The 27,989-nt window shown below is 42.7% G+C and overlaps 1 long non-coding RNA gene across 1 annotated transcript in view; it reads left to right on the top strand.

Moving 5' to 3' along the window:
- Positions 1-554: 554 nt before the first annotated feature.
- Positions 555-27,989, top strand: part of LOC141112460 (uncharacterized) — a 54,431-nt gene continuing 26,996 nt past the window's right edge. The window contains exon 1 of the long non-coding RNA XR_012236605.1: positions 555-717. This is a non-coding gene — a long non-coding RNA (uncharacterized lncRNA). The remainder of the gene's footprint in view (positions 718-27,989) is intronic.

The raw sequence follows: 27,989 nt of genomic DNA, 5'->3' as shown, positions 1-27,989 counted from the left end.
CTAAGCAAGGGTTGAATAGAGGGATTTAGCGCAATTAAAGCTAACAGAAAGAGATGGGTAGGAAGGCAAGAAGACGTGACTGCTACTAGTCTTGAGCATTAGAGAAGATTAAGATTAGGTCACAAGGGTATTCTAGCAGTGTAGCTGTATTGTCATTTCTCAGAAGTTACAGAGTCTAAAAATGAATTATGGGCATGAATTAGCACCCTAAGGGCTTGTTTACACGTGCTTAAAAATGTGGCATTGGACACATTTTTCAAAGTGCTCTGCATGCCAATCAAAGCTCCTGTCACTAAATAAAATGGTTAGCTTACAGTCCAGTTTACACATTGCCTCTGCTTTGCTTCAAAAATTATACCCCATGTCACTTTCTTGGTGCTTCAAAGTGTCTCCAAAGCCTCCATAGACGCCTATGACAAAGCTCACTAGCAGCACCTGCAGCTTTTGAGAGGCTTTTATTCCACCTAAGCTTCGCTTTGTTTTGGAGGTATTGCAGATATGAAATATCCCAGGATGCACTGGGAAATCAACAAGCTAACCGGAAAGACATTGCCAGTAGTCACTTCATGTGTTCATGTGTATATATTCTGGAAGTGTCTGGTGCAGACATCACATCTGGTGTACAGCGAAGAGCAACAGGAAGATGAACGAGGTCTGGAGTGGAACAACTAGCAGACAGCACACCTTGTGTGCAACATGGGAAAGCTATAGCGGAAGGTGAGCAGGGAATGGAGAGAGAGAGGACTGAGTGGCAGAGGATCAGCAGAGGTGGGGGACCTGAGCAAAAGAAACTAGCAATGTCACATGTGCGCAGAATGGGACCAATATAGCGGAAGGTAAGTGGGGACCAGAGAGAGAGAAGGATCAGAAGAGCTGGGGCTTACAACTGAGTGGGAGATCAGCAGAGCTGGAGGTTACTACTGAGTGGTGGATCAGCAATGTTGGGGATACTACTGGGTAATGCATCAGCAGAACTGGGAGTACTACAGAGCAAGGGAACTTCTGAACGAGGGTACTATGAAGCTGGGGATCTACTGAACAGGGGTACTAATGAGCTGGAGTTCTACTGGGTCCCTTTAAAACAAATAGAAAATCAACACCCACACGGCATTTGCCAAGCTTCATTAAAGCTTCAAAAAAGCATCACCGAAGCCATCACAAAAGCATCATAAACACATCAAAAAAGCATGTTGAAATGGTAGCCGCTTTAATGTGTGTTAAAGTCGAAGCAAGTGTAAATAAGCCGTAACAAAACTTCATGTGATTCCCAGGCTCAAGCCCTGCAGGAATGCATGGGAATGTCATTCCTGTACTTTTTCTACAGCAGGAACGATGCTCCCTTTGCGCTGTGGCTGCAGCAGGGCAATCCTGGGAGGCTCAGGTGCAAAGTCCTCCCCTCCCTCCCTCCCTCCTCCTCTTGTGTAAAAAATGATGTCCCTCTCAGTGGCGGAGTGTAGTGTGTGTAGTGCTGCAGCAAGGGTCAATAGATTATTGGGCACTAGCAGAGGACACACTGTTCACCGCCGGAATGTTGGGCTCGGACTGACTGACACGTTCTATACCACCAGCCTAGGCAGCATTGAACACAGTGGGAGCGGCCACCAGGCAGCACCGAGCACACTGGGAGCGGCGGCCGTAGTCCTGCCCACCACTCTCTAGCGGTGGGCGGGAATACGGGCGCTGCTTCCGGTGTGTGTTCAATGCTGCTTGGGCTGGCGTTATAGAACCGTGTCAGTCAGTCCAAGCCCAACATTCCGGCGGTGAACAGCGTGAGCTGGGTGAGTGCCCAATGATCTATTAACCCTTGCTGCAGTACTACCCTCCGCCACTGAGAGGGACATCATTGAGTCTGCAATAATGGGCACGGTGAGGCGGCAATGATGGGTACGGTGAGGCGGCAATGATGGGGACGGTGAGGCTGCAATGATGGGGACGGTGAGGCTGCAATGATGGGCATGGTGAGGCTGCATTGATGGGCACAATGAGGCTGCAATGATGGGCACAGTTAGGCTGCATTGATGGGCACAGGTGAGTCTGCATTTCATGGGCACAGGTGAGTCTGCATTTCATGGGCACAGGTGAGTCTGCATTTCATGGGCACAGTGAGGCTGCAATGATGGACACAGTGAGTCTGCATTGAATCATTGTCACACATTGTGGTGATTTTTTTGTTAGTATAGCATACAGGTTAAATTACAGTGGGGCAAAAAAGTATTTAGTCAGCCACCAATTGTGCAAGTTCTCCCACTTAAAAAGATGAGAGAAGCCTGCAATTGTCATCATAGGTATACCTTATCTATGAGAGACAAAATGTGGAAATCAAAATCAAATCCAGGCAATCAAATTGTCTGATTTTTGAAAGAATTTATTTGCAAATTATGGTGGAAAATAAGTATTTGGTCACCTACAAACAAGCAAGATTTCTGTCTCTCACAGACCTGTATCTTCTTCTTTGAGAGGCTCCTCTGTCCTCCACTGACACCTGTATTAATGGCACCTGTTTGAACTTGTTATCAGTATAAAAGACACCTGTCCACAACCTCAAACAGTCACACTCCAAATTCCACTATGGTGAAGGCCAAAGAGCTGTCGAAGGACACCAGAAACACATTTGTAGACCTGCACCAGACTGGGAAGACTGATTCTGCAATAGGCAAGCAGCTTGGTGTGAAGAAATCAACTGTGGGAGCAATAATTAGAAAATGGAAGACATACAAGACCACTGATAATCTCCCTCGATCTGGGGCTCCACGCAAGATCTCACCCCGTGGGATCAAAATGATCACAAGAACAGTGAGAAAAAAATCCCAGAACCACACGGGGGGACCTAGTGAATGACCTGCAGAGAGCTGGGACCAACGTAACAAAGGCTACCATCAGTAACACACTACGCCGCCAGGGACTCAGATCCTGCAGTGCCAGATGTGTCCCCCTGCTTAAGCCAGTACATGTCCGGGCCCGTCTGAAGTTTGCTAGAGAGCATTTGGATGATCCAGAAGAGGATTGGGAGAAAGTCATATGGTCAGATGAAACCAAAGTACAACTGTTTGGTAGAAACACAAGTGGTTTTGTATGTCTTCCATTGTCTAATTATTGCTCCCACAGTTGATTTCTTCACACCAAGCTTCTTGCCTATTGCAGATTCAGTCTTCCCATCAGGTCTACAAATGTGTTTCTGGTGTCCTTCGACAGCTCTTTGGTCTTCACCATAGTGGAGTTTGGAGTGTGACTGTTTGAGGTTGTGGACAGGTGTCTTTTATACTGATAAGTTCAAACAGGTGCCATTAATACAAGTAATGAATGGAGGACAGAGGAGCCTCTTAAAGAAGAAAATACAGGTCTGTGAGAGCCAGAAATCTTGCTTGTTTTTAGGTGACCAAATACTTATTTTCCACCATAATTTGCAAATAAATTATTTCAAAAATCAGACAAGGTGATTGTCTGGATTTGTTTCCACACTTTGTCTCTTATAGTTGAAGTATACCTATGATGACAATTACAGGCCTCTCTCATCTTTTTAAGTGGGAGAACTTGCACAATTGGTGGCTGACTAAATACTTTTTTGCCCCACTGTATTTTGTTGTTACATCTGTTCTATATTTATTTGTTTAATGCATGTGAATTTCGGAGGTTTCCTCGTAAACTGTCACTTTACAATAAATGTTGCACTTTATTTGTTAAAAACGGAGTATGTAATATATATATATATATATATATATATATACACATACACACACACACACGCACGCACATACAGACTTTTTTATTTTTGAGGTGGTGGTGCGGGAGGATCTTGGGTGAGTTCCCACACTTTTTTTTCCCAGGACTCGACCCCTGGTGATTCCATAGAAAGTAGCACAAACTCAGAAGTTCAGAATCTGCTAGTTTCTTAAAACAAAACTTTACTGAGAGAAACATGGAGTCTGCCATTGCTGACTTCCTTCTGTAAATGCTAAAAAGGACCTCTGACTTTACAGTCACTTTCAGGTTGTAGATACTTGATCTAGGGCAGTGACTCAAAGTGTCGAAGCCAGAGGTCACTATAACAATTAGGGGACAAGCATTTTCAGAGGAAATTGGCAGTGACAATCCATATATAGTATATAGGGGGCTTCCACTCAAGAGTAAAGGTTTGCAACATTCTCAGCATGAATTAAACCAGCTCTCTGTCAAAAAGACTTCCAAGGATATTCCTAGAAATCTTACAATATCCCTGAATTCTTCCTTTTATATTAAAATCCATTTGCAATACACCACTGTACAATATATAGTGAAGGTTTGGGAGACATCTAAACATACTCTTTACATTGAAAGCCCAGCAAGACTCATCCTCATATGGGAAAATGACTTACTACCAGAGCTAGCTAAAACTTCAAAGTTTTTGTCTTTGGGGAAAGCTGGTGTTAATACAGTTCCTCAGCTCTACATGGCTGAACATTTTAAAACATTCCAACAGCTGCAGTTGGAATTCTTGTTAGTTTTACCAATATTTACAACTTAGCCACGCAGCACAGGCCCAATGTGGCATATCTGACTCCCACTTTGGCAATGTATCCATACTAGATGGGCTAACCAAAAGCAAGACTTCTAGGGAATACATTTCTTCTACGTGTATATATAAAATCTATCTATAAATCATACAGCTCTAAAGATCTCCCCTACTCTATATTTATATCCAATACATTTATATATACATACAATCCTGACATGGGTGTTCACACAAACATACATTTCACCAATAAGCCAGTCTCTTAGTAGTTCAGACAATTAATAATGCATCCTCCTTCTTTCACCAGATTAATTATCTTAGTGTAGAAACACAAAGAAAAGGCTACATTGCTCCAAGTCCTGCGTGTGTTCCTCCAGTCCCCATCCACATTGGATGTCGGATTTCGGAGCTCATCCTATAAATCCATAAAGCAAAAACCAAAGAACAGCCACACTCCATAGAGTCACTCCATGAATTGGCTTCTGAGACAGTGACCATGTAATGGTAAGGCAACTAAGCTCAGGGCAAGGCCTAAGGTACTCAAAAAACATTGCCATGAGGGACAGATGGTCAGATATGACCAAAACCACTGTAGGCAGTCAATGCTGAATGATGGAAAGGAAAATGCATCAAGTGCTTGACATTCGACCCAGCTGATGTCAGTGCAGTGAGCTGTGAAAACAGAACCTTTGTACATAATCGCTCTGGTTTCTCCCCAAACATTGCAGTCATTTCCCTCTCCTCTCCCTGCTATCGCCACGTCTGAAGTGTAGAAGCAGGCAACAAAATAAATTACACAAATGGCCAGTGAGGTGCCACCTTATTAAACTGGCTGTTTGTATAGAAATCCTTGGCAGCTTCTCACTGAGCTGGGATAAGAAGCATGCATCTCCACTCCTCGATGCAGCTTATTTAACCTGCTGCACAGTGGAGACAAGCCACAGTAGTCACTATCGCTGTTTATCTCCGCTTCATTAACGTACACCATGAAGGAATTCAGTATTACCTCTCTCTAGGCATTTTTCTGAGACAGATCTTATTTTCATGATTTTGAATGATTACCCAGTTCAAAGAGAGGAGGCGACTGCATTCTCACATTGAAATAACAGGAATTGTGGTGGATAAAAAGATTGAAGTCACTGCATTTTGATGGGTTAAATAGAGAGTATGATTTACATCTCTTGTTACATTTAGCATTTCTGTATATTGTTTTAGGGAGTTATACAGTGACAACAGAATGATATAATTTTCAGCTTGACTTTTTATTTGTGACTAATGTAGAGATACAGATATAATATCATTTTTTGATTCAGAGAATTTGTACACAAGCGAAGTGTTTCTGCTTTTTATATGTTTTTCATTTTGTATTTATATATTATATTGTGTATTGGCAAGTGACTGTGCTATCCAGTTTGTGTGACTTCCATCTTGTAAATGCATTTAAAGTGCAAAGTAAAGGCAAAACCTAACTAATTTTAAACCTATTCCCACCCACATTCTAAGACTAATCTATCTAGTCCTATAAAGAAAAGATCACTATACTTACCTATTTTGCAACCGCCCCAGGCTGAGCTGTCAGTGGCAACTTCAGCGTATAAGAGATGCAGCTGACAACAGAAGCCCCATAGTAAGTCTATAAGTAAGTCTATAAGTGAGGTCACTTCCTAGCCATTGTCAGCTTTCTCCTGCTCACAGAGGGAGTGCCGCTAGAGACCAAACCGGAGCGGCTTCAAAAATAGGTAAGTATAGCAATATTTTCTTCACAGTGGCTAGATAGATTAGGCTTAGAATGTGGGTCTGAGTAGGTTTAGAGTTAGTTAGGTTTTGCCATTACTTCCACTTTAAGACCCCTTTCACACTGAAGGCGCTTTTCAGGTGTTTTACGCTAAAAATAGCACTTGTAAAGCACCTCTCAAGCCTCCACCGAGTCCTTTACACTGGGGCGGTGTGCTTGCAGGACCGAAAAAAAGCAGTGTCTTTGGGGTGGTGCGGGAGCGGTGTATACACTGCTCCTGCCATTGAAATCAATGGGCAGCACTGCTGAAGCACCTGCAAAGTGTTTCGGCAGCGGCGCTTTGCGGGTGGTTTTAACCCTTTCCTCAGCCCCGCTAGCGGGCGAAAAGTGCTGCTATGATAGAGTGGGGCGTGGTCCGTGTCAGCGGTAAAGCGCTGCTAGTTTTAGCAGCGCTTTACCGCTGACAGGGACCACGCCCCACTCTATTAGAGTGGTTTGTTCAGCTTAAAGCGATATTAAACCCCAAACCAGAAAGGTAATATATTACAGCTCACCAATTCTTCGATGTGGTGGCTGCAATAGTTTTCTTTTCTTTGCCTGTTTTCATGTGGTGATCTGGCCAGTAACAAATGCCCTGTATTAGAGTGCCCCAACTCTGGATGAATGAGCAGATGAGCACCTTTGAACAGCAGCACTGTCAGTTTGGGGGGGGGGTTAGATGCACCAGAAGATTTAGATACACTAACAAATCGAAGCCAAACTTCAGTTCACACTGTAGCTACAGCAACAGCTTTTTTTTTTTTTTTTTTTTTTTTGGATAAAGCTTTTACATAAATGAATAAAAGCTGATCATTGTAAGCACCGCGGTCCGTGATTTGTCTCAGCACTAACTGATACACTTACAGTAGAGCTTGTTCTGTTGAAAAGCAACTGGATCACCAGATGAAATTGAAGGACAGAAAGCCTAAAAAAGTAAACAAATGCATCCATCATACCTAGAAATGAATAAGCTGCAATATAATAAATATTTGCTTTTGGGTTTAACACTGCTTTAATTACTATTGCATCTGACAAAGAGGCAGGAGGCTCAAAAATGTTTTGCAGATGAATGTACTGACAATAAAGAGATTGTGCTTTCTCCAGGAATCTTTAGAGTACTATGACTCTCCTGGAGATGCCATATAATAGATCTCCAATAAACAACTAAGAATGCTACTTTATTTGTGTAAGGAAACAGTTTATTTGGTTTTGAGTTTTCTGGAAATAGACCTATAATTAAAGATTCTCATAAGGCAATAAGTCATCATTGGCATGAATGCTTCTTGCTTGCCATTTTAAGTTAAAAAAAAAAAAAAAACCTACTGCCGCATCTGAAATGTGAATCTTAATTATAGATCTATTTTCAGAAACCGCAAAACCAAACAGCTTGCATAGTTGTGCATGAAAAACTATTATACAGTATTTTTTACCATCATGGTTGGGAAGACAATGCATGCAGTGCTTTTAATGGCTAGTCCAAACTTCAAGGTTAACTCCAATTGAAGGTTAACAAATTGAAATATATATATATATACACACACAGTAGCGGGGTGCCTGTGAAACAGGTTAAAATGACAGGAAAAGTGATTGATGGGATATATGTTCCTCCACGGATTCTTAGATTTGCAATCTAAGGTAATACCAGCAAAGACTTCAGGGTAAAGAAGGATTGCTCTTTACCCTGTATTGCTAAAGTCCATTCCAGAGCTGGTTTTATTGGGAGTCTGATAGAGCTCTGGGTGGGACAGACTCTCAAGTCCGTGGACCGCAGTTCAATGTTTTCTTTTCAGGTCTTGATTAAGGCAACTGATCCTAGCTCTCAGTGAGAGAGTGTGTCTCTATGTGAGGAGGCAATGACGAGCATGGCTGCTTATCCCTGACTTTGGATACAAGTATTTGCTTTTGTAAGGATACTTACTAAAAACCAAGGACTGGTCAGACTAGGGACACAGTAAGGCTCGCAAGAGCAGAAGTTTATTTTTGTTTGATGGCAAGATGCCTTTTTCTTCTGTTTGGGAAAATCCTGTGGATTAAACATGATGTTTTCCCTAAAGAAACTGTGAGTTTGTCCCTGCATTGAGTCTGATCCCCTACAAATTTGCAGAGAATGCGGGCACAAGACCCAGAGACTGTACCTCTTGCAGCGACATTTTCGAAAAAAAAAAAAAGAGCCAGCGCTCTTAAAGGGACAGTACGCTAAGAAAAGATTTTTTGAATTCACTGGTACCAGTGAATTGTTAAGAGATTGGTGGAACTAATTAAGAAAAAGAACAACAAGGGCGCCACTCTAAGTGCAGTATTTAAAACAAATTTAATACATCTTTAAAATGGGTACTCACAAGGGTACATGTAAACAGGCATGTGGGTAACAGATAGAAGGTGCCAGATATCCCGGGAGTGGTGTCCAATCACATCATTCAGTGACGATTTCCTTCACACGACAGGCTGCACTGCTGTATGGTCAATGTTTCCTGCCGCTGGAACGCACTGCTCGTAATCGGGGTCACTTCTGGGTTCGTGCAGAGATAGGCAGGCGACGCGTTTGCGGAGCTATGCTCCTTCCTCAGGCCTAACGTGACCTGTGATAGGTCAAAACTTATATGGTCTATGAGGGGCATTGATTGGAGGAGGAAACCGTCAATCAGAATGGGGCACAAAGCTATGTAGTGCAAATCGAATGCTGACGTGTCTGATGTAGAAGTGGAAAGTGTAGTGTTCGTATGTCTGCTGTGACAGACCTAATAAGACAGCGCTGTATGTGTGTGTGTGTGTGTGTGTGTGTGTGTGTGTGTGTGTGTGTGTGTGTGTGTGTGTGTGTGTGTGTGTGTGTGTGTGTGTGTGTGTGTGTGTGTGTGTGTGTGTGTGTGTGTGTAAGAGAAAGGGTTTATTGGAAAATAAAATAAAGTATGTGTGTTTCTGTTATTGTGGTCTGTAAGAAAATTAGAAAATGTGAATAAACTGTGAAACTGAAGTTGCATGGTAATCAGATTACTAATATTAATGAAATTGAGATAACTGTGAAAATGAGAATAAAGAGAAATAAATGTTAAAAACGAAAATGATGAAGAATGGGAAATAAAGAAAACTGGTATAATTGAGTAAGAAGAATGAAGAAATAAATTTATAGATGAAAAATCAAACGAGGAAAATAGGGAATAAAAATAAAAAATATATAACAAATTATTAACAAAATAACAATATATAATGAAATAAGAATTATTATAAAAATGATTAGAAAATATATTGTTGAAAAAGTGGTGATGGAAGTAATGGAAGACTAATAGAAAAATAATAATAAAAAATAAAAATAAATATAATGAAAAAATAATAATAAAATAATAATAATGAAAAAAATAATAAAATAAAATAAAAATAATAATAATAAAAATAAAAAGAGAAAACGAAATAAAAATAAACACTAAAAATAAGATTTAATAAAAATGGAAAAATAAAAAAAAAAAAGGATTTAGACAGACAAAATACTAATGGTGAGATTATATGTAAAAATTGTTGTGGTCTTGGGAATAATACTAACAAAAATACACAGGTTTTCATTGGTTGTGAAATCAGAACGTGACTAAGTCATAACTTCTAGATCCTAATTATAGAATGTAGAGTGGCTAAGCTTTGGAATAGTACTCAAATGACCACCATAATGTATTTTCTTTGTTATTGTGATTTTACAGTGTTCATTTTTCATTTGAGTACTATTCCAAAGCTTAGCCACTCTACATTCTATAATTAGGATCTAGAAGTTATGGCTTAGTCATGTTCTGATTTCACAACCAATGAAAACCTGTGTATTTTTGTTAGTATTATTCCCAAGACCACAACAATTTTTACATATAATCTCACCATTAGTATTTTGTCTATCTAAATCCATTTTTATTTTTATTTTTCCATTTTTATTAAATCTTATTTTTAGTGTTTATTTTTATTTCATTTTCTCTTTTTATTTTTATTATTATTATTATTTTTATTTTATTTCATTTTATTATTTTTTTCATTCGTTATATTTATTTTTATTATTATTTTTCTATTAGTCATCCATTACCTCCATCACCACTTTTTCAACAATATATTTTCTAATCATTTTTATAATAATTTTTATTTCATTATATATTGTTATTTTGTTATTATTATTTTATTATATATTTTTTATTTTTATTCCCTATTTTCCTCTTTTGATTTTCCATCTCTAAATTTATTTCTTCATTCTTCTTATTCAATTATACCAGTTTTCTTTATTTCCCATTCTTCATCATTTTCATTTTTAACATTCCTCTTTATTCTCATTTTCACAGTTATCTCAATTTCATTAATATTAGTAATCTGATTACCATGCAACTTCAGTTTCACAGTTTATTCACATTTTCTAATTTTCTTACAGACCACAATAACAGAAAAACACATACTTTATTTTATTTTTCAATAAACCCTTTCTCTTACACACACACACATATATATATATATATATATATATATCTATATATATATATATATAGATAGCGCTGTCTTATTAGGTCTGTCACAGCAGACATACGAACACTACGCTTTCCACTTCTACATCAGACACGTCAGCATTCGATTTGCACTACATAGCTTTGTGCCCCATTCTGACTGACGGTTTCCTCCTCCAATCAATGCCCCTCATAGACCATATAAGTTTTGACCTATCACAGGTCACGTTGGGCCTGAGGAAGGAGCTTAGCTCCGCAAACGCCTCGCCTGCCTGTCTCTGCACGAACCCAAAAGTGACCCCGTCCCCCCGATTACGAGCAGTGCGTTCCAGCGCCAGGAAACTTTGACCATACAGCAGTGCAGCCTGTCGTGTGAAGGAAATCGTCACTGAATTATGTGATTGGACACCACTCCCGGGATATCTGGCACCTTCTATCCGTTACCCACATGCCTGTTTACATGTACCCTTGTGAGTACCCATTTTAAAGATGTATTAAATTTGTTTTAAATACTGCACTTAGAGTGGCACCCTTGTTCTTTTTCTTCAGTACCCAGAGGATTGCTTCTTTCAATCTACAGGGCTGCCTTCTACAGTTGCCTTCATATGCAATGGACTACATTTTGTTTTTTTTGGACTTTTAGCATCTAATAGTTCGTTTTGCCTCAATCACCCATTATATTGTTTTTAGCCCCTAGTTTTGCATTTATGTCAGTAGTTGTGTATTAATCTTCCCAATCACTTCATCCTCTCTTTATTAAGAGTAACAAGGTTGGGGGGTTACAATTGTTTCTAATTGTGTTGGACCCAGCGCTCACACTCACATGTTGTGGAACTAATTAAACAGCTGGTACAGGCACACACAGAACAGGAAACTAACCGCTTGTTGGTGACTGCTACCAAAGTGGCCATGCAGGAGCAGAAGGAGTTCAATAAGCTCAGTGTCAGGTACAGTCCTTGACTGACAAGGTTCTACGTGTGGGAAATGTTGCAGATTTACGCAAGCGAGTGCAGGCTACACTACAGAAAATGATGGCCGAGGATAATGTGGAGGCTTTCCTCGCGGTTTTTGAGAGGGTGGCAGAGCATGATGGGCTTCCTCAGGACCAGTGGGCTGAGGTCCTTGCCCACTTTTTGACCTGGGACCCACAGAAGGCCTATTTTGATCTGAATGCTGCTGAGGCCTGGCAATATAAAACTCTGAAAACTGAGATTCTGGCCTGCCTTGGCGCAACAATGGCTTTGAGAGCTCAGCGTGTCCATGCTTGGCAAATTAAGGTCCCAGATGTATAACCTCATTTACCTCACATGGATGTGGTTACAGCCAGGAGGTCGCCACCCCAGCCCAAATCGTGGAGAGAGTCGTAGTGGACTGCTTTGTGAGAGCCCTTCCAACCCCTATACAGCGGTTTGCCAGGAGGGCTGATCCTAAAGATGCCAATGAGTTGGTGGCCCACGTGGAGCGGTACTAAAGTGGGGGGAAAAAAAGGAGGTAAATGGGATTGAGGTTCCTGAGGCATGAAGAGGCTCAATAACCAAAGGGAGAACTGCCAAGACCAGGGTCCTATAGTGTGCTGGCATTGCCAAGAACCGGGGCACCTGGCCGCCAGTTGTCCGCTAAACCAGGAACCTATGGATTACAGTATGACCCAGTATGATTACAGTATGACCCAGCAAAGCTCTTTTGTTGCTACACCAGGAGGCACCCCACAACAGCCAGGTGGCACTGAGAAACAGATTTGTGTCAAAGTGGACGGTTGCCAGATGACTGCCTTGCTGGATTCTGGCAGTCTAGTAACTCCAGTGCATGCCAGTCTCGTGAACCCCCAAAAGTTTCAGTGACAGCTAATGGGCATTGTTTGTATTCATGGGGATCGTTGTTTGTATTCATGGGGATACCAAGTGCTACTCCATGGCCATTGTAGCCATCGAATCTCCCTGTGGCACCATGGACCATGAGATTGGTATAGTCCCAAATCTCATGTATAACACTGGAATGGGAAAAGCTGCGCTAAAAATAAAGTCCATGACAGTTGACATCAGGGTAAACAAAATGTCCATTAAAAACATAAAAGATCGTAGTGACACCACAATGTGCATGAACAAAGTGCCCAACCACCGTAGCTGTAGATTGAGCTTACCGGACGGCAAGCTTAAAAAGGCAAGTGGCTATAGCCCAGCCAAGGCCTCTAAGCTTGCTGATGACCACAGTATTCAGATGGCAGAGATCGCTCCCTAGGATTCACTTCCGGTATCCACACACTCATTAGATTGCCCAGAAGAAAAAAGAACTGGCCATAATGTAATACATTCCAAACGGTTTTAATAAAAACAAGTAGTACACTTACAATTAGAAGGCGATAACATCACATATAAAAGAGCCGGCTGGCATATACAAAAACGGAGCCCGTCCTCCTACTCCGATGGCGTGGTGACGTCAATACGTGCCTTCCCAGACGATCTGTTTGTCTGCCCTGCTAGATTAGATTACCTTACTGGCAACTTCGTTTCGGATATCGACTATTCTCTGGACTGTGCCTGTCTTTGAATTGCATGAAGGTGTTTTTAATGGACATTTTGTTTACCTTGATGTCAACAGTCATGGACTTTATTTTTAGCGCAGCTTTCCCCATTCCATAGACTTTCTTGTGTTATCGCACTGTATGCTGCTGTTTTTTGCTATTTTTCAGCGCGGTATTTTTACATTTCTATCATGTATAACACAGTCTTTGGACGAGACTTCCCTTTTTTCTGGGACTTATAGGATAACGCCAAGGGAGCAGGGCCCCCACCTGGATCAGATTACTATTGCCCAGAACCGCTGGAGGAGCAGAACGAAGAGAAAGAGTCTGCACATTTTCCCTTGGAGGTCCTTGCAGGTGACACAGAGAACCCCCCTCCGGAGTTAGACCTGCTAAGAGTATTGCTAAAGAGCTTTCTCTTATATTTTCACATGTGGGTATTCCTCGGGAGATGTTAACTAACCAGGGAACGCCCTTCATGTCAAAGGTTACTAAAGAGTTGTGTAAATTGTTTCAAATTAATCACTTACGCAGTTCTGTGTACCACCCACAAACGGATGGTCTAGTGGAAAGGTTCAACAAAACGCTGAAAGGAATGTTAAAGCGAGTGGTAGCGGCAGATGGTAGGGACTGGGACAGCCTCTTTCCCTATCTCATGTTTGCTGTACGGGAGGTACCCCAAGCCTCCATTGGCTTTTCCCCTTTCGAGTTGCTGTATGGCCGACATCTGAGGGGCCTATTAGATATAATAAAAAAAGAGACCTGGGACAAGAGGCAACCCCACTCAAAAGTGTAGTGGAACATATTGCTCAAATGCAAGACCGGATCTATCAAACATGTCATACAATCATGCAATGGTTTCGCACAGAGCAGCCCAATCTTCTTAGTCTCGGGTCCCCACCCAGCGCTCCTGGCCCCTCCCTCCTGCCTAGTGCTCCCAGAGCAAACAGCTTGCTGTGGGGGCACCCAAGCAGGCTTGCTCCTGAGCGGCTGCTCTGCGTGTCCATTCTGACAGAGACGCAGCTTGGCCCTGTCCCCCTCTCTTCTCATTGGCTATGATTGACAGCAGCGCAAGCAATGGCTCCTGCTGCTGTCTCAGCCAATGAGGCCCTATAGTCAGAGCTTCTTCTACAAAAGTATCAATTTTGATATCTCTTTTAACCTTTACATTATCAGTAGCATTTGTATATAGACCAACATGGATTAAGCTAAGCTTTAAAGTGATTATAAAGTCTCTTTTTTTTTTCTATACAAATATGTTATACTTACAGTCAGGTCCATAAATATTGGGACATCGACACAATTCTAATCTTTTTGACTCTATACACCACTACAATGGATTTGAAATGAAACAAACACGATGTGCTTTAACTGCAGACTTTCAGCTTTAATTTGAGGGTATTTACATCCAAATCAGGTGAACGGTGTAGGAATTACAACAGTTTGTAAATGTGCCTCCCACTTTTTAAGGGACCAAAAGTAATGGGACAGATTAACAATCAGAAAAAGAAGGAGGGCGCACTAACCTAGTGCATTACCACTGATAAACTTTATTGCAGCATAAAAGCAGCAAAAATTATACTCACAAACGAGCTATCAAAACCAGCTTTGAAAAGGGCGCAAATGCGCTGTTCTGTGGATCGACACACCAGGACCTATTGCCAAGAGGGTCAGACCGGTGCAAATGGCCAATGACTAACGCGTTTCAGGGGAGCACCCCCTTCTTCAGAGCCTGAACAGGCAATGGCTGGTCTCTCGAAATTGCCTCTCTATAGATGTATATATGTGTGTGCATAAGTACCTGTGTCTGCCACACCCAATTGGTAGCGATGCCCCCTCACAAACGGCAACACCCACCCATTCAGGCTTACCCTCCCTGGACCCCTCCCTCTATGTACAAACCCCATTTGCAGCCAAAAGATAGTACTAATAAAAACAAGCAACAGGCATCACTCTATGTTGCTTGCTATATACTGAGCCAACAAATCTGTAGCAAAATCAGTATGGACCACAAAAAAAAAAAAAAAAAAAAAGGGGGTGGGGGGGGCGCCGACCACACATACCTCTCCTCCTGCAAGCAGCTCCGTAGATGGCCCCATGCCGTGGACAAACTGCCGTGGATAGTACGGGGCTTCTCTGGCTCCCAGGAGCCATATAAGCACTGCACACAGCGTGTGGAACGCACGCCGCCCAAAGGACCAGGAAGTGCGGGCGTTCCTGCGTTCCACCCGCAACTTCCGGCCGATCGTGACGTCAGTTCCCCTTCCACAAGCGTCAGAAGACGCTGTGTGCAGGGGACATGGCCCGGAAGCACGGGTGTGTTTGCGTTCCACCCGCTGCTTCCGGCCGTCATGGAGTTGCCTGTGAATGGCCAGAAACGTTGGTGCGCGCGCATCCCCGTAGGTCCGCGCGCCTCCCACCAATAGCTCCACTGCTGACAGCTATCCTAGGCTGAAAATGGCTGCACAGTACAGGCAGCATTCTAGTCACAGCCACAGGCAGCTCGCAGCCCACATCACTCTACAAGGACCATTCATGGGATGGATATAGAGGGTAAAGGTGTATTAATAAAAAACACATATGTATAGTAAAAAATAGAGATCAATCTCAAATGGGGAGGTTGGTGAGGAGATCAAATTGATACCAAATGAAAATACTAATAGATGATATTCCGTTGATGTGATCCGCAGAGGTATCCTTCCAAGGTGCGATAAGTTATACAACACATAATATATGTATGGTTCATAGATTTAAAATACGGTTGATAAAACAACATATAATATATATATTTTTCATAAAATATAATATCTTAAAAAGGTCAAAACATGAAAATCCATAGCAATTAGTCGCTGATCATAAAAATAAGACCAAAAAGAAATCCGTGCACGATGATACCTAAATAATACTGATCAAAAAAATAATAAAATTACAATAAATAAGAGATCTAAAAACAAATGCTCATCGGCCTAAACCATTAATAACACCATTAAAAAACAGCAATGGAGAATGCCAGCTAAGAGACTACGCACCACTCTATATAGATATAATAAAATATAAATATAGTAGAATAAATAACCTATGGCAGGATAGAACATACTATGTCAAATGACTATAGTGACCGTCCCCCCAGCAAATGCCATGGAGGATACCTCTGCGGACTGGGGTACCAAAGACGAGAGAGACCATTGCCCGCTTGCACCTAATGGAAATTGAACACTATATCCCAATGGCGGTGAAGTACATGACATAGACTACATAATGTTGACAAATTAACAAATTAACCACTGTCTAAAAACCAACCACAGCCTGGTAACTAGCTTCTACACAATACAAGAGGAGAGAAGCGACCTAGCGATACCGATACAGTCCACGTTGAATGCAATTGAGAAACAACAGGAGTCCCCTCTAAAATCAAGATCTAATGACGTATTGGGGATAGGTAAGACTGGTACCAATACAATTAAATCTAAGGTTGAGATTCCTTTTTTTGTGCAAGGAGCTGCGGGAAGAACGAAACCCGCAGCGCAAAAAAGCATCGCATTCCGACCTCTATCACCCCCGAATACCAGGAGGCAGTTAAAACAACGAGAAGAGGGTGTAGGGGAGGGCGGAAATCCAAAGAGAGATCAAAAACATCAGAGAGCCACTCCACTATAAAAATTTTCAATCTGTCGAAATGTGAGTTCCTTGACACAGAGCTTGAATTGCTTAGAAGGGGACTCAACTACGCCCCTGAGAGTCCTCCAAATCTGTTTGAGCTCTTTATCGATCTCAATAAGTTTGTGCGGAATCTTACTGTAAAGCGCCATTTTAGGTTGAAGGAAATAAATGGAACAAATGAGGGTCCAGAAACGACTATCCCCATTGCCCATGCTGAACCTCTAGACAAAGAGATATTGGAGATTTTGGAGGAGCTATACCTGGAAGGAGGTCAAGAATCTGTGGAAGTCTCTCCTCCCTTAACCCTGGAGGGTGTGACGATCAATACTAACTTCAGACCAAAATCAAGCTTCTACCCCCACTGGAATAAGGGGAACTTCATACCCACTTTTTACGAAGTGGTGATGGAGGAATTCAGGAAAATCTGTGGGGACAATAAACGGAAGTTTATAAAGGGCCACGAAGTAAGTCTGGAGGGCCCTTTGGGTAGTCTGAAAAAGAACTCTGAAATAGTCATAAGAAAAGCAGATAAAGGTGGAGGTCTGGTTATTCAAGATAGAGATCAATATTTAGAGGAAGCCTACAGACTGATCGGCGATACCAACACCTATGAGAGACTCACCTGGGATCCTACAGTCAACTATAACATCGAATTAAAAGTGCTTCTGGACAAAGCATTATCAGATCAAGTCCTGACTAAAAACGAGTATCATTTTCTGTATTCAAAGCACCCAGTGGTCCCTCACTTCTACCATATCCCAAAAATACACAAAGATATGGAGAAGCCTCCAGGAAGACCTATTATAGCAGGGATCGACAGCTTGACCAGCAATCTTGGCAACTATATCGATCACTTCCTCCAGGGACTGGTGGTCAACCTGCCATCATACATCAAGGACTCAGGCCACGCTTTAGAGGTACTTAGTGCATATTCTTGGGAGCAGGGATATAGATGGCTATCACTTGATGTGACATCTCTATATACATTTATCCAGCACGAGTTCGGGCTTACGGCTATTGAATATTATGTTGCAGAAGCACACCTATTCGATCCCAGGCAAGCTCGATTCATTTACGAATGCATTGAGTTTACTTTGACTCACAATTATTTCACCTTTTTGGACAGGTTCTATAGGCAGGTAAGGGGTACAGCTATGGGTGCTAGGTTCGCTCCCAGCTATGCGAACCTGTTCATGGGTTATTGGGAGCTGAATTACATCTGGGCCAATAACCCTTATGGGAGGAACCTAGTGTTGTACTCGCGTTATATAGACGATATCCTTATCATCTGGAGCGGTACCGATGAGGAACTGAAGGGATTCCTAGCACATTGTGCAGGAAACCCTTATGGGATTTCCTTCACACATGTGGTAGACGATAAGTCCTTGATCTTCCTGGACTTAGAGCTACAGGTTGACGACACTGGGGCCATTTTTTTTTTACAAATGAAAGTTGTTGTTTATTTACGAAGAGTACACATTTACAGAATAATGAATACATTGATATACGAGGGGATACATAGCAGTGTTTAAAATACAGAATATATCTATCACGACCTACATGGTCGCTATCAATAAAACATATGCAGGTATTTATTTGTGATTATTAAGCACATGTATACCATTTGCGTTGAGAGATAGTTTTTTCATCACATCAGTGCATATAGTAGAGGGATATTCTACTGGAATTTATTCAGTAGTTGTGTTGCATGTGGCTGCGTTGTTTAACCATAAGTCCCATACTTTCCCGTATTTAGATGGGCAGCCCCTATGGGCATATATTTCTTTCTTATGTGGTAAGACAGCATTAATGGCAGCTATCCATTCCTGGAGTGTTGGTGGTTCCCTCCTCATCCATTTTCTAGCTATGAGTAATCTAGCCACAAACAATGCCTCCTTGAGAAAGATGATATGGAATTTGTCTGAATCTGGATCTGGGGGGCGTGGCCGGAAGCGGACGGAGATGTGTGTGGTGGAGTGAGCGCTTGTGTCCACCCTGCTCCAGGTGCCTGAAAACCTTGTGAACAGCCCGGTCTCCCTGTGATAGAATGCTGGTGCCTATCCTGTTCTCCCCCTGCCGTGCCGCTTAGCCACACTGCCGTGTACTGCCGTGTACTGCTTCCCTGGAGCTTGGAGCGGTGTCGGAGCGTAGTGGAGGAGGTAGTGGAGGGAGACAGACGAGCGGGGCTCGGCAGCCGGCGGAAGTGTGTGGTGAGGAGGACGCTGTGTTGGAGAAGCCCTCAGTGGCAGGAACACCGCCCGGTGCAGACTGTACTGGGGAAAGGTGAAGTGCCGGTGCGAAGATTGGAAACTGGCGGTGGTGATGATAGGAGGAGAAAAGTGGTGGCTGCTAATCAGTGCTGTGGAGACCTGTTTCAAATAACCGCGGTGGCTGTAGAAGTGAACTTCTGGGTCTGCCTACTTTAATAGAGGAGATACTCCTGCTGCAGCGCGGTATCGTATGAATTATACTTGACTTTGCTTGCTGTTCGTTATACCCTGTCTCTGATTTTACTGCATAGTCTGCTGTCCATCATACTGAGAACCCCCTGGTAGGATTGTATATTCAGAGGGCTGTTTGGAACCCCATGGGCGCAGATCAATTAAAGGTGTAACCTGCTTGGTAACACAAGTATAGCCCCGGGGGTGAAGTGGAGTGTATCACTTAGATATCAGCAGTCATACCAGGAGGTGGCGGGGGTGGCACTGGGCTAATAACCCTTTCCTTTCTCCCTGATAAGGACTGTGTATGCAGTATAAGGCTCAATTTCATAAAGAATAAAACTATCATGTCAGGAAGAAGGAAGGGAGAAGAGCATCCCAATCATGACACTATGGGAACCCAGTCCCTGCGGTCAGCAAAAGAAAAGGAGAAGGAAAAAGGTCTCTACCCTACAGTGGCAGGGGCAACTGCAGCGGCGGTGGCAGCGTCCGCTAAGTTAGAAAAAATGGTCCTGGCTGCGGAGCATACCCCGAATAAAGGGGGACAGCAAACCCTGAATAAGTCAGCAATGGACAGGAAAAGTCAAGGACAGTCGGGTCTCCACACAGAAACAAAAACCTCCTCTGTAAAAGGGCCAGGCACCACTGGTAAAGAAATGGAGGCCTCAGCTACTCCAATGGGTATGACAGAAGAGGAACCCTCTTTAAAAGATATTTTATTGGCAATAAACGCATGCAAGCAGTCCTTAGGGGTTCTAGGAGATCAAATGAAGGATATTAAAGAGGACCTGACCCTAGTACGAAATGATCTTAAGAAAACAGCAGAAAGGGTGGTGGAAGCGGAAAACAGAATTAGTGTGATTGAAGATGAGCTGTTACCACTGAAGCAAGAAGTGAAGATCTGGAGAGGAAAAATTGAGACCCTGGCGGGGAAGTTTGATGAGATGGAAAATAGACTTCGCAGGGACAATGTGAGGGTGGTAGGGGTCCCCGAGGGGAGTGAAGGTCCAGATCCGGTAGTATTCCTGGAAAAATGGTTGGTGGGGGTGTTTGGGAGGGAGACATTTACTCAACAATTTTCAATAGAGAGAGCGCACAGAATCCCCTTCAGACCCCCCCCCCCCGGTAGCCCCCCGAGACCAATTTTAGTAAAGTTCTTAAATTATAGGGACAAAGTAACCCTCTTGCGTAAAGCCCGAGAGATGGGAAAGGTCTTGTATAAGGATGTAAGGATATCAATATTCCCAGATTTCTCCCCAGATCTACAAAAACGCAGAGCTGGGTTCCTGGGGGTTAAACGTAGCCTCCAGAAATTCAATGTCTCGTATGCTCTCCTCTACCCTGCTAAACTACGGATAAATGCACTGGGGGGAAGTCAGATTTTTGAGTCCCCGGACAGTGCACTGGCATGGTTGGAGGAAAAGAAGGATCAATTGCCTAGGAAATAATGGAGGAAAGGTGTTGAATTTACTATATAGAGACAGGGCACAAGGTTTTTTATTATTCTGTCATATTTATTTCACATAAGGAGCAGGGTGGTAATGAAAGAAGGGTAATGGGTGTAACCTTGAGAGGGGATGTTGGTATATTAGGCTTTGTTTTTTGTTTTTGCTTTGAATGTTGGGGGGGTGGGGAGGGTGGGGAGGGTGGGGGGTGGAGGGGGGTGGAGTGGTTGGGAGGGAGGGTGTGGTATGGAAGGGTAGGTGGATATGGGCTGGCCATTAAAAATGCCCCTAGGGGGTACCTAGAATGGTATGGGGGGGATTGGGGGTCGGGGGGGGGTCGGGGAGGGTGGGGGTGGGGGGTCAAGGGGATGAGCTTTGGGAATATTAGAATGCAATACAGGGTATTAAGTCACACACTCACGAAAAAAAGTTGCAATGATACAGTTAATTACACAAACTCACAAAGGATACAGATAAACACGGGGATAAAATTTAAAGGATGTAATGAGACAGTGGATTTAAGGTCTAACACACTGGGATATGTATGATTTGTATAGAATTGCATTTGTTATTTGGGTTAGCACAGAGATATCATTTTTTGTAGATGGTAAATATTTCGACGCCTGGGTAGATGTGGTAAAGCGAGAACTGAGGGTGAAGAGGCCGGGAATACCAAAACAACAGGAAGTCAATAAATTAGTAGGAACAGGGAAGATTTCCTTCCTTAAAAATATAAGGGGGTACCCTAGACTGGGCTCGGGTGGTTTTTCTTTTTTCCTCTTTCCCTCCCAGTATAGTACCTGGATCTTTGATTAATCAATGGGATCAAGGATAGGGTCATGGAATGTTAGGGGGATGGGCACTCCCTCTAAGAGAGCATTAGTATTTGACATGCTAGACTCTGTTAGAGTAGATATTGTTTGTCTGCAGGAGACGCATTTGACAAAGGATTCTATAGCTCAACTTAAAAGTAAAAAATATCGACATCAGTACCACGCGGTACACACCTCTTATTCTAGGGGGGTGGCGGTGTTAATTGGGAAAGAGACTGCGTTCTTCTGCAGGCAAAGTAATATAGATGCTGGGGGTAGGTATGTTTTTTTGCACTGCACTGTAGGGAGTCAGGAATGTGTACTGGCGAATATTTATAATCCCCCACCTTTTAGGCTAGAAGTTTTATATAGCTTGCTGGATTTTATTGTGGATAAACCAAACATACCTGTTATTGTTGTTGGGGATTTTAATGTTGCAATAAATAAAGAAATAGACAGATTTCCCCCAGGTAAGGAGTGGCAGGGATCGAATGGGAGCCGTATGGGCCAGTTTCTTGAGGAGGCCGGGTTGTGTGACCTTTGGAGGATGGGTAATCCGGGGGTGCAACAATACTCATGCTACTCAGGTGCACATTCCTCCTTCTCAAGAATAGACCTTGTCCTAGGTAATGTTATGGCCGCACATATTGTCAGTGATATAATTTACCAACCTAGGGGTATTTCAGACCACTCATTGGTGACAGCCAGGATGGCAACTGGGGAAAATAAACAACGTAGCCCCTGGAAATTAAATCCAATTTGGCTTGAGTTAATTGAGGACCCAACTGTGATTATAACTAGGTTACGGGAGTTCATTAGTCTAAATGAGGAGTCTACAGCAAGAGGGGTGATGTGGGACGCCCTGAAGGCGTTTCTGAGGGGTCTATTGATCCAGCAGGTTTCAAGAATAAAAAAAGCTTCAAGGTTGGGGGAAGAGAGGATTAGGGAGGAGCTACAAGTAGCAGAGAGGGAACTCGTGAGAAACCCTTCCCCAGAAAACCAACAAAAATGGGAAAATACACAGTCAGTATATAAAGAGGTATTGACTAGGAACTCTGAAAATAAAAGGTTATTTCAAAAACAAATAATATTTGGAGAAGGAGAGAAAGTAGGAAAAATATTGGCCCACATTGTTAAATCAGACTCTCCCCCCCCGACGATTCCCGCTATTAGAACTAAGATTGGTGAGATTACCTCCCAACCAGATAAAATAAATGAAACTTTTAAAATATATTATGAGGAATTATATAAGTCCCGGGGGACAGCGGGGGGGCTGGCACTGGACGAATTTTTCAGGAAAATAGAATTGCCCTCCTTGTCGAGGCTGGACGCTGAGGCACTGGAAGCTCCGATAACATTAGAAGATATTAAAATGGCCGTGAAGGAACTGGCCAATAAAAAATCTCCCGGTCCTGATGGTCTCCCTGCGGAGATTTATAAGAACTATGGGGAGATATTATTACCAGTGCTTCTCAGGGTGTTTGAGTGGGCATACCAGGAGGGGAAACTAACTGAATCAATGACGGAGGCCACAATAATAATGATACCTAAAGAAGGGAAAGACCCCCTGGAACCCGCATCATATAGACCCATCTCATTGCTGTGTTCAGATGCAAAAATCTTGGCTAAGATTCTCGCCTCTAGGTTACAAAAAATAATCCATAAATTAGTTCATCCGGATCAAACTGGGTTTATCCCACAGAGATCAACAAGCGAAAATATTAGGCGGTTTTTTTTAAATTTACAAATTCCAACTGAAAACTTGGGTTCCAGAGCTATAGTAGCGTTGGATGTTATAAAGGCATTTGATAGTCTTGAATGGGGCTTTATTTGGTATATATTGAGGGCATATGGCTTTGGTCCCACTTTCAGTAAATGGGTAAAAATTCTATACAATGGACCCCAAGCAAAGATCAGAACCAATAATGTACTCTCGAGTAAGTTTTGTCTGGAAAGAGGTACAAGACAAGGGTGTCCCTTGTCACCTCTGATCTTTGCTTTGGCAATGGAACCAGTGGCCGCTGCGGTAAGACAAAATAGAAATATGGAAGGTTTCAGGAGAAGGATGAGGGAAGAGAGGATCGCGTTATACGCGGACGATGTACTTATCTTTCTGGGGGATACGGAGGGATCGCTCAGACAGGTGATGGGTATATTCTCAGATTTTGGGGAGATCTCGGGTCTCTCCATAAACTGGGAGAAGTCGATCTTGTTACCAATAGACCCAATTAAGCAAGGCCCCATTCTGGAAGAAACCCCGCTAAAAATAGTGGAGAAAACAAAATATCTTGGTATCCATATAACTAAAGATGTGGAGGATTTCTTACATAATAACTTAGCCCCCTTATTGGTGAAATTTAGGAAAAAGATTGATATATGGAAGAGACTCCCATTGTCGGTAGCTGGAAGATGTAACCTAATCAAAATGCTATGGCTGCCCCAGCTATTGTACATTTTGTATAACTCTCCAGTATGGATTAATGGCAAATGGTTTAAAAAAATGGACATGCTGTTTAGGGGGTTGATATGGAAGGGAGGGCACTCCAGGATTAGTTTACAAACATTACAGCTGGCAGTGACGGAGGGAGGTATGGCGATTCCACACCCTCGTAGCTACTTTTTGGCAGCTCAGTTGCAACATCTGAGAACGGGTCACGGTCCTATGGGTAATAACAACACTGCAATAATGATTGAGGGAGCGCCCCATAGGCGGGTTTTGGAGGTCTTGGAGGCAAACTCGTTTGTATTTAGAACCCCCACAGTCAAATTAATGTTAAAAGTATGGAATCTTATTAAAGGAATGAAGGACATGGAGGGAGAAGGGAGGTGTAGTCCTCTTTGGGATAATAAGAACTATCAAGAACTGTCACAAATAGGTAAAATTATGACCTGGGAATCAAAGGGGATAGTTAAATTGGAACAACTATATGATGGCAATATGTTAAAGACCTTTGCCGCCTTAAGGGAGGAATTTGGTATCCCGAGTCACTCATACTTTAACTACATACAGATCAGGCATGCTCTGCAGGCCCAATTTGGGGAGCAAGGCCCGAAATGGAGTCAATCTCCCATCTTCCAAAAATTAGAGAGTGTGGAGGATTCAAAGGGATTAATCGCAGAATTTTACAAACATATATGCCGGTATAGCAGGGAGGAACCAGTTAAACTTAAATGCAGAAGAGAGTGGGAGTCGGACCTGGGGTCAATATCGGATGTGCAATGGAAAGAGATATTGGAGGGGAGTCACCAGGTCTCGGTCTCTCCCGCTCAGAAATTCTCGCATTTATTGCTTTTACATAGGGCATATTATACTCCAGAAAAATTGTTTAAGTATGGGAGAAGGGTTGATGACAAATGTCCTAGGTGTCATTATACAGGAGATCTGATGCACATGCTATGGAAATGCCCCAAGTTAGTTCGCTACTGGATGGAAGTAGTGGAGTCCATAAATAAGGCCTTTAACCTAGATCTTAGCGCAAACCCGAAAATGTGTATATTGGGGGTGGGAGAAGATCTAGGTAACAGAAGGGCGGAAAGAAATGCAGTACGGAGATGCCTCTACCAGGCAAGAAAGGAAATAGCGAGGAGATGGCAAGCAGAGAAACCCCCCACAATAGAGAACTGGTCCAAAACGGTGTGTGAAACAATAAGGAAAGAAAGGATAGTCTATGTAAGGGGAGGGAACATCAAAGAATTTGAGAAAATGTGGAACCCCTGGCTTATGAAGATGAACTACCCTAAGTATTGAAGATTTAGAGAGGAAAGGGAAGATGTAGTTTTTATATAATAGCAGTAATATGTAAGTAGGGTAATTACGAGTGAGAGTGGGCTGGATACTTGACTATAGACTAGGACCTGAGGGAGTAAAATGGGAGAAAAATTGAGAAAATACCTCTTATAGAAGTGACACACACATTGGATAAGAAGGAAGGTGATTTTTCTTCCTTCTTTCTTTTCTGTTTTTCTTTTGTCATGATGATATATGTATATTGTATGATGTGATGTATTTTGTATGAACATGAATAAAAAGCATTGAATTTAAAAAAAAAAAAAAAAAAAGAATCTGGATCTGGGAAAATTCCCAATATGCACTGCTTGGGGCACAGTTTAAGAGGAGACCCCATTTCATCGTGTATGAATCGCACTATGTGAGACCAATAGTCATGTATAACCGGGCATACCCAGAGGAGATGAAAAAAGGAGCTAGATGGGTTGTCACATCTAGGGCATAGGGGGCTGTGGTTAGGTTTGAATCTAATCATTCTGGCCGGGGTCAAGTATGACCTATGTAAAATGTAAAGTTGGGTGAGGCGATCAGAGAGCCTGGTGGACACAGTTTTGCAATTATCCAACGCATCTTCCCATTCATCATCCTCCAGCTCCCCCACCTCCCCAGCCCATCGGTCCCGCAGACTGTAAGCAATTTTCACAGCCGTAGGCCGAAGCAAAGAGATGTAAAATATCGAGATGAGTTTAGAGGAATCTTGTCCCTTGATGATATTTAGAATATCCAATCGTTCTACGTTGGGAGGAACATTGTGGAACTGGGCCTGTAGAGCATGGCGGAGCTGGAGGTATCTGAAATGCATGGAGTTAGGGAGGCTAAATTCATCCTTAAGTTGTTGAAATGATTTCAATACGTTGTCCCTGTATACATCTGAGAGAATAGTCACCCCCCTAGCGACCCATATTCCATAGTCTGGCAGAGACAAAAGTTCTTTCAGCCCTGGGTTGCCCCAAAGCGGCGTGTGTGAGTGTGTATGAAGGGCATGTATTCTGCTTCTTATTATTGCCCACACCTTGCAGTGGGTGGATATTAGGCCCGGACAACCTCCCCCCAATATCCGAGGATCTGCAGGGTCTCTAAAGATGATTTGAAATGGGTGGGAGTAGAGGTGGGTATATTGGGAACATAGTAGGGTCATATAACGTTTTTTATCGCATTTGTCTATGTAATAAAAGTGTGATAGTTGCGCCGCCAGATAGTAGAGGTTGAAATCAGGTAAGGCTGTGCCACCTAGGTCCGCAGGGTTTTTTAATACTTGCCAAGATAGTTTATGGCGAGACCTTCCCCATACAAATGAGTTAAGAATTGTTTCAATTGTTTTAAAGATCCTGAGTGGCAGGTATATCGGGGCATGCCAAAAGACATAAAGGAATTTGGGGAGCAAGATCATCTTGATAAGGTTCACACGTCCCATAACCCCCAGGGGGAGTTTAGCCCAGATCTGGGTCTTATTTTTCAAAATTGTTAACAGAGGCTCTATATTCTGTTTGGTGTACTCTACGGGAGTGCGAGTGACATTGATCCCCAAGTATTTCATGCTACTAACTATCGTAAGGGGGGAGGAAGCTTGACTTTGTGTGGGTGCACCTATGTCTATAGGGAGGATTTGGGACTTGTCCCAATTTATTTTAAGACCCGAATAGTTCCCAAATGTTTGTATGGTCTCTAGTGCTAATTTCAAAGAGGGGCCTGAATCTGATAGGTACAGCAGCATATCATCTGCGTATAGACTGATTTTCTCCACCAGTTCGCCTCTCCGTAGACCCATAATGCCCGGGTGAAATCTCAATGAAGCCGCAAGGGGTTCCACCACGAGGGCATAGAGTAGAGGAGATAGCGGGCATCCCTGGCGCATCCCCCTTGAGAGGGGGAAGGCGTCCGAGACTCTCCCGTTAACCAAGACCCTGGCACTGGGATTTTGATACATTAGTTGGATCCATCTAATGAATTTCGGTCCGAATCCAAATTTAGCTAGGCATTGCCATAAATATGTCCACTCAACGGAGTCGAATGCCTTGGCGGCATCCAAAGACACCACAACTCTGGATCCCATTTGGTCGTGTTGAGCTTGTATATTCATATGTAGTCTGCGGAGGTTATGGGCTGCATTTTTAGTGGGCATAAAACCCGTTTGATCCGGGTGGATCAGGGTAAGGATTATTTTATTTAGACGCAACGCCAGGATCTTGGCCAAAATCTTTATATCTAGTTGAAGAAGCGAAATGGGGCGATAAGATTCTGGGATTTCTAAATTTTTACCAGGTTTGGGTATGAGCACTATATAAGCTTCAGTCATGGATTGGGGGATAGAGCCAGATTTAAACATATGTGCGTATAGTTCGTGCAATCTAGGGACAATGTTATCTATATATGTTTTATAAAATTCTAGGGGGAGGCCGTCAGATCCAGGTGCTTTCAAGGCTTTGAGGTGGGATATCGCTTCAATAATATCATCTGTAGACACTGGGGCTTCCAGCATTTCAATCTGGGTTTGGGATAGTGTAGGTATTTCTATATTCGCTAATAGTGCCCCTGCATCTCTATTGTCATTATCAACCGTGGAGGTGTAGAGCGCTGAGAAATAAGAACGAAATTCTTCC

Source organism: Aquarana catesbeiana, linkage group LG11, assembly GCF_042186555.1.
Source record: "Aquarana catesbeiana isolate 2022-GZ linkage group LG11, ASM4218655v1, whole genome shotgun sequence".
NCBI lineage: Eukaryota > Metazoa > Chordata > Amphibia > Anura > Ranidae > Aquarana > Aquarana catesbeiana.
This window is presented reverse-complemented; position numbering and strand designations above follow the sequence as displayed.